The sequence below is a fragment of the Ursus arctos genome, unplaced genomic scaffold (genome assembly GCF_023065955.2).
Source record: "Ursus arctos isolate Adak ecotype North America unplaced genomic scaffold, UrsArc2.0 scaffold_10, whole genome shotgun sequence".
Taxonomy (NCBI): domain Eukaryota; kingdom Metazoa; phylum Chordata; class Mammalia; order Carnivora; family Ursidae; genus Ursus; species Ursus arctos.
The window spans coordinates 38,687,145-38,701,156 of record NW_026622764.1 but is presented as its reverse complement, the minus strand read 5'-3'; positions in this window follow the sequence as shown (position 1 = coordinate 38,701,156).

Sequence of the window (14,012 nt, the reverse complement as noted above, 5' to 3'; positions counted from 1 at the left end):
TCTCCTTACTGTGTTTTAAACATGTTTTTCTGTCCCTTGCATTTTCTGAAGTTGCTAGTTAAATAAAAAGTAGAAGGTGGCAAACTATAGCCTGTGACCAAATTCAGCCTGCAGCTTATTTTTTGGCAAATAAAGATTTATTGGAGCACAGCCACAACCATTCACTTACGTATTGCCTGCGTTGTGTTCACCTGAAAAGGCAAGAGTTGAGTAGTCGTGGTAGAAACCGCATGGCCCACAAAACCCAAAATTTACTTGCGAGCTCTTTACGGAAAACGTTTGCTATTTCCTAATTTTGAGGATTGAGGGTTTTTGTTGTTGTTGTTGTTTTGTTTGTTTTTGAATACTTTATATTTGGAGCTGTGTACTTCCTAGGAAGTAAATAATGTCCACTTCTCTCCCTTTTTGTGATGTTAAAAAACCCTGATGATCATTACCTGGCTCTAAGTTATCCAGGGCTGGAAACGTTTAAGGATATACAAGCTAATTCTTTTCTTTCTTTTTTAGATTTATCTATTTATTTTAGAGACAGGGAGAGAAAGAGAGCACAAGCAGGAAAGGCAGAAGAGGGAGTGAGAATCTCAAGGAGACTGCACGCCGAGCACAGAGCCCAGTGCAGGGCTGGGTCCTGAGATCAGGACCTGAGCTGAAACCAAGAGTCGAATGCTTAACCAACTGCACCCCCCAGACGCCCCCAAGCTGATTCTTTTAATACTATGACCTAAAACTGTTCCCTTGAGATCTGATTTTTATAAAGAGCCCTGCAAATATTGTACTAAAATAACTCATTGCTTTATTTTATAAGGAGAGGATTCACAAAACTTTTTGAAAAAATGTTTATCAAAGACTATCACATTGAATTGATAGTAAATCCTAGCTTCAGAAATGCAAGTTCTCAATGTTACTTGGCATCTATTTCCTAATATGTGAAATAGAAATATCAGAACCTAGAGGATAGAAGCATGGTGACTATTAAAAATTATATTCATAATTATTCTGTTATGTTAATATTGTTATATTAAAATTATATTTAAATTACATATAATTATATGATACATAATAGACATTCATTAAATGTTAGCTCATTTGTAGTACCATAATCCATGAAAATTCACTTTTTTTCATATTTCAACGTCTCTGAAATTGGACTTCATTGTATAATTGACGGATCTTAGATTTGAGGAAATAAGACAGTAGCAGTGTTACTATGATAACTATTTCTTGTCTAAGTGTATTAACTCTGGGTCATTGATGTTGCTACTGGGAAATCAAATAATTACCATTTGGGATAGAATTTTCTCAAATGACCAAATTCTGTTAAGAATTTCTATTGGTCAGTGAACTTTCTAAAATTTGATGGAAGCTCTGTATTGTGGTATTTCACCTGAAATACAATTTCATGTATCTGGTTCATATTAGCAAAGGAGAATTTTCAGAAATATTTGAAATTCTAATATCATCAGGCATCTAAGAGACAAAAGAAAATTAGAGTTTAAAGAGTGAATTTCTACTTTCCCATTTTATATTTTGATTTTTTATTATTTTACATATTGTAAATTTTTATGAAATGTTATGTGGAGGAAAAACTGGAATTCTCGTACTTCATCTAAATCATAATTAGCATAAAACATTTTATCACCATCTATGCATACTCTAAAATGAACACCAGAAACTCTTGAGTTTTCCTGAGGATTCTCTGTTAGCCTAATTCAATTATATTATTTTTTATTTCCCGCTTCTCTGTAGTCTAATATAAAAAATTATAGCATTTAGCATCTCACACATTTTTATTATAAATGTTATTTACATTTAAAATTTTAAAAAAGAACAAAATTCTTCATAGTGCTGTTAGCGAAACTAAATTCTGTTACCTTATTACAGTTTCTTCCAACTTACTTTTCTTATGTAGAAATAATCTTAATAAATATATCATTCTATCCAGCATTTAACATGTTCCACACCATAATATCTTTCTAGTTTCCATATTATTTTAATTATTAAATGTTAAAGTTAACATTAAAATATTATTCACTTGGACATAAGTCAGCTTATCAGTATTCTATGCTAATACTTTTCCCATGTTTTCTGCTAAAACACCTTGCATTGAAAATAGTTAAGCCCTAAATTTTCTCTTCTTTTGGGCCAACCGTTCTTGTCTTCAACTCCAATACCTGGATCATCATTGTATCTCTTTCCTTTAACAGATTTTTAAAATTTTGTGTGTATTGGATCTTTACACGTCTTGCCAAGTTTTATTCTTGTGTGTAAAGAACAATGGAGGTGAAGTGGATTATGTGTGTGTGTGTATTTGTGTCTAAGTATGTATCTTCCCCACCCTCACTCCTTAGAGAATACTCTTCTGTAACAGTGATTAAAGTTGATCAGTTTGACACAATCAGGAGTGAACTGCTTAGGGATGTGACTGTAATTTGATCCTTTTAGGACATTCTTGAAATTCAAACACTGCAGGTTTAAGATCTCTCTTTGCTGTCTATATACCTCCATCTTATGCCTCCGTGGGCATACAATCCATTTTTCTAATCACCCTGAGACAAAACTGTAAAATACCCCTACTAGTACTAATAACACAAAACATTTATATAAGCTTACTGTTTTCTGAGGACTATGACAAACATTTTACATATATTAACTTATTTAATCCTTACAAAAATTCTGTAAGGTTCTGAGATACTATTGTCCCCATGTTACAGATGAGAAAGGTTAACTAATTATGCTGAAAATCATGTAGATATAAGTAGTAGAGGAAAATATTATATATGTTAAATATTTGTTTGAGGTAATAGCAGGGTGAGTTTTTTACTGTTGTTGTTTTGATTTTTTAAAAAATAAAACAGATTTGGTTTTAAACCCCAAAGCTATGTGGTAACAGGCAGTAACTCTTGGTTATCTATATTCCCTAGGCCTGCAAGTCTGCAAGGAAAACAGGTTTTCAACCTGCAGACTCAGTGAGAAAACTAAATTAAAAGAAAACCAAATTAACCTTAGCTGAATCCTGGTGGATTTGTGCCAGTTCACCTCCCTTCTGAGCACATAGGAAAATCGTACTACTTTACTCCCTAAATTTAATCATGATCATATGATTTACATTGGCCAAGAAAAAGTAAACAAAAATGACGTGTGTCCCTTGCAGTCAAACTATTCATGATCCAGAATAAATTCTCCATTTACTCACTCTTGCCACAGCGTCTTGTATGCATTCCTCTGTCAGGCTCACGAATGAAGACGCAAGAAACAGACATGGCTTCTGATCTGAAATGGATGTATTTAATGAGTAAGAGTAAATCTTTAATCTTTAAGATCGCTGTGGCTTGAAGGTTGTCACCATGGGCGAACTTAACTTATCCTCATTAGTATAGTTGGAATTACTTTTTGTCAATACACATTAAACTTGAATAAACCTTTATGATTTGGCCCAACACTAAAGACCCCAAAGAAATTTCTACTTCTATGTCATTTCTTTTCATTATACTTATTATGAAATATATAGAAATTTCAGACATTTTTTCAAAAATGAGGAAAAACAGAAATAAGACAATTACCATTATACAAAATCCCCCTAAATCTGTTACTATGTTGATGTGTTGGCTTACTTTTTATCCCAGTAATGCAAATATGAAATTTGAATGTGTGTAAACATGAAAATATTTAAAGATCAGCCATTTTTACAAAATTTCTTTAAAAGCATCTTCCTCTGCTTCATCTTCCATTACTATGCACCAGAAACAGCCACGGTCACATAATTGAGGAATTATTTTAGGAGTGGTTTAAGTCCCTAAACAAGATAATGTTGCTAAGCTTATTTTTGTTAAATACATCTATTCTCTACCCTCAGTGAATTAGAATTTAACTTACTTTTGTTGTTCTGTAACTACAATACACACTCACCACTGTGCCCACCATCCCCTCCTTTCATTATCATTCATCATAATTTGGGTGAGGTCAATATTTGTATGTATTTCATGATTACTATTTGCATACTATTCAAATCTAAGTAATCAACTTTAATTTTTTGAGCCTTTGCATATCTATAAATATGCTACATTGACAATTGAGTGATAGTTTGATTGATTATGGATCTAGATTTCACTTTTCTTCAGAATTTTTAAGGCATTTCCCATTTTTTTTAGCTTCTATTGTTTTTCATAAAAACCTGAAGCCATACCAATGACTGAGGCTCAGTAGGTAAACTGTTTTGTTTTGTTTTGTTTTAATCTGAAATAATGTAGGATCTTTTCACTGAATCTCTTATTTTAAATTTCAAAATGATGTGCCTTGGCATTGGTCTGATTTTCTTTACTCTTATAGACACTTAATGGATCCTTAAAATATGAAAATGCCTGTTCTTAATATGTGTGAAAACTTCTCGAAAATTGTATTTAATAGTTTTTAAAAATACTATCTTATGTAGTTTCTTCCTTAAACTCCTATTATTGGGATAATTGAATTAATGGAGTATGTCACTTCACTTCTTAAACTTTTCTATCCTCTTCTCCATGTGTGTCTTCTGTTGTTTTTCTCTTCTTTCTGTGAGATTTTCTCAACTATATCTTTCAACCGTACTATTGAGCTTTTAATTTCTAATTCCAAATCAGTGTCCTTTTATTCATTTATGAATACACAAACCCACACCTTATATATAGTCATCTTATTTGCTTTAGGAAGGCAATATCTTTTCTTATTTCTCAAGAATTTGTCTTTTTCTTTCTATAATTTTATTCTACTACTCCTTTTTTGTAGACTTTACTTTAAGGTTAAGAATTTTTTAAAAAATATTTTTTCTAGAGCTCAAGATATTGTTTACTAATCATGATCTTTACTCAGAATTAGGAATTACCTAGTGATATATTTTAAATATAAACCAAGGATAAAACTTCTGAAGAAAAATCTCTATTCAATGTTGTAAAGACCAAAAAAAAAAAAAAAAAAAAAAAAAGAGGGTGGTGGGGGGAGAAGTATGCTTGAAGGAAACAAAGAAATCAGAAACTTTAAAAAGAAATGCAAAAAGTGACATCATCTTTTGCTCTCTTCAGAGAACAATTTTTAGAAAGAGAGAGTGTGGGAGGTGGAGGCAGAGGGAAGATGGAGAGGGAGAGAGAGAGAATCTTAGGGCTCGAATTCACAACCCTGAGATCATGACCTGAGCGGAAATCAAGAGTCAGACACTTAACGGACTGAGCTGCCCAGGCACTCCTCTATTTTTAATTTTTTGAAGACCCTTCATACTGTTTTCCACAGTGACTGATCAGTTTCCATTCCCACCAACAAAGCACCAGGGTTCCTTTTCTCTATATCCTCGAAAACACTCGTTTCTTGTGTTTTTGATTTTAGGCATTCTGACGGGTGTGAGGTGGTATCTCATCGTAGTTTTGATTGGCATTTCCCTGATGATTAATGATGTTGAGCATCTTTTCATGCGTCTGTTGGCCATCTGGATGCCTTCTTTGGAGAAACGTCTGTTCATGTCTTCTGCCCATTTTTGATTGAATTTTTTGTATTGAGTTTTATAAGTCCTTTATACATTTTAGATACTAACCCTTTATCAGATATGTCATTTGCAAATAACTTCTCCCATTCACCAGGTTGTCTTTTAGTTTTGTTGATTGTTTCCTTTGCTGTACAGAAGCTTCTTGTTTTGATGAAGTCCCAATAGTTTATTTTTGCTTTTGTTTCCCTTGCCTCAGGAGACATATCTAGAAAAATGTTGCTATGGCTGTCAGAGAAATTACTGCTTGTGCTCTCTTCAAAGCTTTTTATGGTTTCAGGTCTCATATTGAGGTCTTTAATCCATTTTGAGCTTATTTTTGTGTATGGTGTAAGAAAGTGGTCCAGCTTCGTTCTTTTGCATGCAGCTGTCCAGCTTCCCAGCACCACTTGTTGAAGAGACTGTTGTTTTTCTTTCCCCATTTCATATTCTTGCCTCCTGTGTTGAAGATTAATGGAACTTAAAATTGAGGGTTTATTTCTGGCTCTCTATTCTGTTCTATTGATTTATGTGCCTATTATTGGCATTTTGGAAGAATTTTAAGGTATAAGCTCAGTCATTTCTTAGCTTTCCTCACTGCTAGCCAAAGATGCATTTCAGATAGGTTTTCTAAGTGGTTTTACAGCAGATTCCTTTGATTTCCAACATTAATAGTTTACTGATGATGTGTCATTTAACATTTTCCTTCTTCGTGTGTGTTTACTATAAAAACAGAAAAACAAGGGAGCCCGGGTTGCTCAGTTGGTTAAACGTCTGGCTCTAGATTTTGGCTTAGGTCATGATCTCAGGGTCATGAGATCAAGCCTCATGTCAGGCTCTGTGCTCCACAGGTGTCTGCTTGGGGTTCTCTCTACCCCTCTGCCCCTCCCCTCCACTCATGCACGCACACACACTCTCTCTCAAATAAATAAATAAAATCTTTAAAAAAACCAAAGATTTTTATAAATAAAATTTGTTTGTTTTTGCTATAACTATAAAACTGTATTACTATATAGTTGGTTTTCAGCATATAGCAAGAGTAGATGTATCCAAATTTCTTTTTAATAGTTTTTCTGATTTCTTTTTTACATTGCGTTGTAAAAGTTTGTCCAAAACTTTAATTCTTTTAGGAAAACCTAATTTTAATACTGTCCTAGTACTCCATCATGCCAAAATCACTTAGAATTTGTTTTACCGTTTCTACTTATTGAATAAATATCTTGTTTCCCAACTCTCATTATAGGTATTGCAAAGTATAGTAATGTATTTTGAAAAATATGAATCCTTTAACATTTATCCAGTCACAAATTTGTCCATTCATAATTATTCATGTTATCATGAACTTTTCCCTCCTTATACCTAACCTCAATCTTAAAGATAATCAGATCTATTCTAGGAGCTTAAGGATAAATGATAATTTATTTCTAGAAAAATACCAATCGAGGACATCAGCAAAATGGCAGAGTAGGCAGCTCCAAGCTCTTGTCCTTCCACAGAAACATTGAAAAATAAGCAGAAACGACCAGAGCCAACTTTGTCAGAATTCTGAAAAGGGTCAAAGGTATACAACAGCCAAGTGAATGCTGAGTCAAGAAAAAGGCAACTTGATAACAGCAGGAAAGTTTTGTGGTGTTTTTATTTGTCTTTGCTCCACCACCTTCCCAGTGCAGTAGTCTTGTCCAGGGTTGCAGAGGGAGCAGAGAAGAACTTATTTGCAAATTGTTGTGCATGTCTGTTATCCGTCTGGGGACTACCTGAGGGACCTGGTGCTTGTCTCTGTTTTGTCTAACTTGAAGCTCAGGCTGGAAAGGAGGAACTGCTCAAAAATACTGCAAGTAAAACAGATGACTTGTAGTCACCTACTGTACGAAGAAATTACGATGAAAACAAGATAGACCACTTAATGCCTAAAAGAAAACAAAATTGGTGAAAATTTCCTTGCAAAATTAAGGCATTCAAATGTACCCATGTACATGGGAGAACTTCGAAGGTCATATACATGCCTAGGAAAGACCAAAGAAAACCCTAAACTTCCCCTTAGGCTGAGACCTAGGCTCAGTGGAAGCCTAAGAATTAAATGAGTGCCTCAGCACAGAGCTTACCTGTGAACATTGGGAGAGGTGTTTGCTTAATTTTCTCCACAAAGAATTCAAAAGAAAGCCACTAGATCTAGTAAACAAATACATCAAAATTCTAGGGTACAAGATCGACACATTGAAATCAGTTGCGTTTTTACATACCAACAATAAACAATCTGAGAAGGAAGAAACAATAGTTTCTAAAATTATAAAATAGCTAGTAATACATTTATTAAAAGAAATGAAAGACTTGTAAATAATTTATGTCATGATATGTAATGATTCTGTATTCATGAATAATTGATATTGTTCTACCCAAAGCTATCCACAGATTCAATCTAATCAAATTAAAATTTCAACATTTTTTTGGTGAAATCGAAAAGCCAATCATCAAATTTACATGGAGCTGCAAGGGGCTCAGAAAATCAAAATAATCAGAACAATGTCAGAATATTCACATTTCCAGATTTCAAAACATTTTTTGGAAGATTTTATTTATTTGGGAGAGAGAGAAAGAAAAAGAGTGCATATGAACAGGGGAGAAGCAGAGGGAGAGGAGAGAGAATCCCAAGGTGACTCCGCACTGAGTGCAGAGCCTGATCAGGGACTCGATCCCGTGACCCATGAGATCAGTATCTGAGCTGAAACCAAGAACTGGAGACTCAACCAACTGAGCCACCCAGGTGCCCCCAGATTTCAAAACTTGATACAAAACTACTGTAATAAAAACAGTGTTTCACTGATGTAAGAACAGACATATACACCATGGAATATAATTGAGATTCCAGAAATATCCATATTGTACACCTTAAACTTACACAATGTTATATGTAAATTACACCTTAATAAAAAAATAAATAAACCAATGACCTAGAGACAAGAACTAAAACTATAAAACTCTTAGAAGAAAACACAGAGGTAAATCCTCATGACGTTGGATTTTGCAGTGGATTCTTCAATATGTTATGAAAAGCAGGAGTAATAAAACAAAAAAAAATGCGAATAGAACTTCATCAAAATTAAAAAGTTGTGTGTACCTAAGGACCTCATCAAAAAAGTGAAAAGGCACACAACAGAATGGTAGAAAATATTTGCAAGTAATTTCCCTGTTAAGAGTTTAATATCCAGATTATATAAAGAAAACTACAACTCAACAACAAAAGGGCCAACTATTCAAATGCCACTGAATTGCACACTTCAAATTGTTGAAATGGAAGATATTATGGTATATGTATTTTACCACAGTAAACATCTTTTTTCAAAAATTGTTTAAATTCCTTTAAAGGGATATTATAGAATCAGATTTTAAATTGCTATGAAATGGATGTTTGTGTGGGCTCATATGATATTTTCTACAAGGTACAAAAGAGGGCAAAGAACGGATTTTCATTTAAATTTGTAAATTCAAGGATCAGACTGCTAATGCCATATTAAAATCTTGGGACTACCCCTTACTAAGTGGACATAGTTTAGTTACTTATATTGTTGCTTTTTTCTGTTTCTTCATCTGCAAAATGCAGTTTTAAAAATGTCCATACAAGATTGTTTCGAGAATATAATAGCAAAACATATGCATAACCTTCAGGAGAGTACATAGCAAGCTCAGAAATGTTAGCAATTTTGATATTTCCTGCATTTACACTAGAGGGTATTCTTAAGCTCTTGACAAAATATTCAGGATAACAAACCTACATTGGCTTTCAGGTAAAGAAATTTCTATTAATATGCCTATACATAAAAAGTTAAAAAATAGAAAATTTAGTTATCTGATGGATTTCAGCCCCCTTATTTAACTGATAATGTAAAATCATATTAGGGCAAAAAAATTATCCCCCCCCAATGAAATTATCTCAAAATCCTCATAAACCTTCAGTCAATTTCACAAGTGTAAATAATTTCAACTATATGAAGAATATGGAGCAAAACTAATAAGTATAAATATAAACATAAAACAGATTTATAAACCAATGAATTTATAATATACTTTGATTCACACCTAGCAAATTTTAATGTTAACACTTTATATTTTGAAATACATACCTACTAAAAATTATTACATCTTCAAGACAGCAGAAGTTTGAAAAACAAATATTGGTAGGCTCTTTTTTTAATATAGATTCATATAGTTTCTAGCAAGTTACCTCATCTGAACAAATGGCAGATGCGATCTCTGATACCTGAGCAATTTAACGACCTGCTGTGTCACAGATGCACGAATCCTAATACATGCAGAATATAATGTTGCCAAACACAGAGACTCACTGTTAAATGCTTTTTTCCTCTGTAAGTTATATTTACATTTTTTTGCAGTTTCTTAAATGGCTGAAGGTTTACCCCCTGGGTATTACATCAATTTATTTTTCATCTATGTGTGCTACCAACTTTAGAATTCTTTTTTTGGAAAGTTTATTATTTCAGTTTTTAAAAACATAATATTTTCATAGAAAAGCAGTGTTTTCTGGGTAATGTACAATGTGGGTAATGTATTGGAGTTGTTTTTGCAGTTTCCAAAAAAGAGACAGATTCTGTGTAACTATGACCATAATATTGTAATTCTGATGTATTGCTGATGAAGAGATTTTTAACAAAATTAGTAGTATATCAGTTTAATATTTACCAATCAGTTTTCATACTCACAAATTATAATAACATTCACTCTCAGACATCTTGCTAAAGAACATATAAAATATACTCCCTAATTTCAGACTATACTACAAACCTATAGTCATCAAAACAGTGTGCTGTTGTCATAAAAATAGACATATAGGTCAATGGAACAGAATAGAGGGCCGAAATAAATCCACACATATATGGTCAACTGGAGCTGAGAATATACAATGGGGAAAAGACAGTCTCTTCAATAAATGGTGTTGGGAAAACTGGACATCTGCATGCAAAAGAATGCATCTTACACCACATATAAAAATTATCTCAAAATGTATTAAAGACTTGAAAGGAAGACCTGAAACCATAAAATTCTTAGAAGAAAAGAAAGGCAGCAAGCCTCCTTGACATTGGTTGTGGCATTGAATTTTTGCATCTGACTCCAAAAGCAAATACAACAAAAGCAAAAAAAAAAAAAAAAAAAAAAAAATTAGGACAGTATCAACCTAAAAAATCTTCTGCACAGTAAAGAAAACCATCAACAAAATGAAAGGCAATTTACTAAATGGAAAAGAAATACTTGCAAATCATATATTGAATAAGGAGTTAATAACCAACATATATGAAAAATTCATACAACTCAATAGCAAAAAATGAAACAAATAAACAAGCAAAATAAAATAAAATAACGAAATTTAAAAATGAGCAGAGGATCTCATAGACTGTTCCCCAAAAAGACACCTAAATGACCCGTAGGCACAAGAAAAGATGCTCGGCATCACTAAATCATCAGAGAAATGCAAATCGAAATCACAATGAGATACCACCTCACACCTGTCAGAATGGCTAAAATTAACAACGTAGGAAACAACAAGTGCTGGGGAGGATGTGGAGAAAAGGACACCCTTGTCCACTGTTGGTGGAAATGTGAATTGGTGCAGCCACTACGGAAAACAGTCTGGAGGTTCCTCAAAAAAAATTAAAAATGCAGCTATCATATGATCCAGCAATTCTACTACTGAGTATTTATCTAAAGAAAATGAAAGTACTAATCTGAGAAGGTGTATGCACCCTTATGTTTATTGCAGCATTATTTACAATAGCCGAGATAGGAAGACAACCTCAGTGTCCATCAATGGAAGAATAAAGAGGAGGTGGTATGTATATACAATGGAACACTACTCAGCCATAAAAAAGAATACAATCTTTCCATTTGCAACAACATGGATGGATTTTTAAGGGTATTATTCTATGTGAAATAAGTCAGACGGAGAAAGACAAATACAATATAATTTCACTTGAATGTGGAATTAAAAAAAACAAAACAAATAAACAAACCAAATAAAACCAAACAAAATCAAACTCATAGGTACAGAGAACAGATTGGTGGTTATCAGAAGGGAAAAGGGGTTGCAGGGTGAGTGAAAGGGGCAGGGGGGGTCAACTGCATGATGATGAATGGCCCCTAGACTTATTGTGGTGATCACTTTGTAGTGTTTATGAATATCAAATTATTATGTTGTGCACCTGAAATTACTGTAATGTTATAAATCAATTTTACCTGAATAATAGAAAAGAACATATGGAAATTCAGCATTATGTAAATAGAATTAGTTCTGAAAAAAAAAAGCCACTGTAAAATAGTTAAAACATTCACCTTAATTCCATAGTAGAATGGTTAAAAAAATATGCTTACAATTTTATCTAGAAGATGCATCTAAAATAATATAAATATTGAAAATTGCTTTATTTACCTTACTTAAAACAGAATTAGGTTATTTTAATGATGCATTAAATCTTTGAATACTTCAAGAATACGTTAAGCTAACTTTTGTTTGTGTATCTGTATGAGTTGTAATTTTTGCCAAAACTTAATAGCACATTATACTGTGATTGTTTCAGAGAACAATCACAGAGAAGCCATTTTTGCCAAAATATTTTAGGGTTTCATCAATTTTCCCAAGGACTTCTCTCAGTTCTTTGATATTCAAATCATTCTTTTTTTGAAGCACATATTCTATCATCATCCTTGCCAATATTTTTCTTCAATTTTTAACCAGTCTAACTCTGCTACAACCTCATTTGTCAAAACCTTTCTTTGCTTGTGAGTCAAGTAATTCTAACTTTACTTTATTGGCTTTATGAAATCATGCAGTTTTTGCAAGATTGCAATTTCACTTTGCATTATACTCTATGGCTTTGTCAGATACATACCAATCCTAAAACTAAAAGGAAAATGACTGAAAAAGATGTTGCTCAGTGTATTGGGAGAAATATTATTGGGAAGCAGAAGGGAATTTGAGGTGGAAACCAATTTAATCAGTGGTATTAGTAAATAATGTCATGTTATGACAACTTTTGTTCTCTAACAAAATTGTAGATAATGACTACACGGGTACTAAAGAATTCCTATATACTTGGAAATTTAAGAGTTTTCACATCAGAGGGACGCCTGGGTGGCTCAGTCATTAATCATCTGCCTTCGGCTCAGGGCGTGATCCCGGTGTTCTGGGATCGAGCCCCACATCAGGCTTCTCCTCTGGGAGCCTGCTTCTTCCTCTCCCACTCTCCCTGCTTGTGTTCCCTCTCTCGCTGGCTGTCTCTCTCTCTGTCAAATAAGTAAATAAAATCTTTAAAAAAAAAGAATTTTCACATCAGAGTTTGAGTTTTCATATTTTTTTGGATGATAAAATCACCAACTACATTTAAAAGACCTTCGACTGTGTCTTACAATGGCTAGTGTGTAAGGCACCTTTGCTTGTCATGGAAATTTTGAAGATGTCTGTGAAGTCTAGCAGTTGAAACCCTAGTCTAAAACATTTATACATTTATGTTTAGTTTTTCTGAAGAATGCTCAACCATCCTTTATTCGAATACCAATCCTCAAGTTCTATTTATTACCCAAAGTATTAGGCCATTTTATTTTTAATTTTTCACTGCAGAAAATACACCCTCACATTTTTTTCCCGTATTTGAAAAGCAGAGTGCCCTAAACACATTCCTTTGTTGATTCTAGTTAAGAATTCTGCACCGATGCAGACTAATCAAATTTCCATTTTATAAGACAATATTTTAGATGCTTCTATATGGTATAAAAAGCCTACAATCTGATGTACTTTAGGTGATGTCTCTTCCAGGCTCAAGTTTTCCAGCTCCTGGTATCATTCCTCATGACATCTTTATGCCCTATTGTTACAAGGTCTGGATTCAATTTGGTTGTAGATGTCCATCTTAAAATGAGGTATCCAGAACTAATCAAGTCCGTTAAGAGACATCCCTCAAGGGTATAAAAGGCTTGGACTATTTTGTGATGGCTCTCTCAAAGAATGAAACATTCTTATTTTCTAAAGTTCCTGCTTGTGCTGCAACTGACAAGGGGTGATCTATTACAACCCTCTCTTAAGGTGACTTATGCCTCATGTCATTTCTCTTACCTCAAATCCTGCTTGAGGAAAAGGAGAGTGTCTTTTTTGAAATGACTACATCTTATCTCTACTGCCACGCTGTGTCTCTTTTTAATCGGTTTGTGTCTGTAAAGCACTGAGGTACGTTACACACATGTATTATGCAAGTGAACTTATAAAAAATTTTCCTGACAACATCTAATCATGAAGTAATGCTCGTGCTCCCTCCAATTTCATTATATGAATTTGAATTTGTAAGATTTTATATGACTTATATACCCTAAAAAGTTCTCTATTCCTAAGAGTAGATCACAATTTTCTCATATTTCCTAATTAAAATCTGATTTAAATGTTCTCTGGAAAAGAACAAGAGTAATAACACACATTCTCTTAATTTACAAATTATTTTATTTGCTGGATTTTTATTTGAGAATTTACATAGAC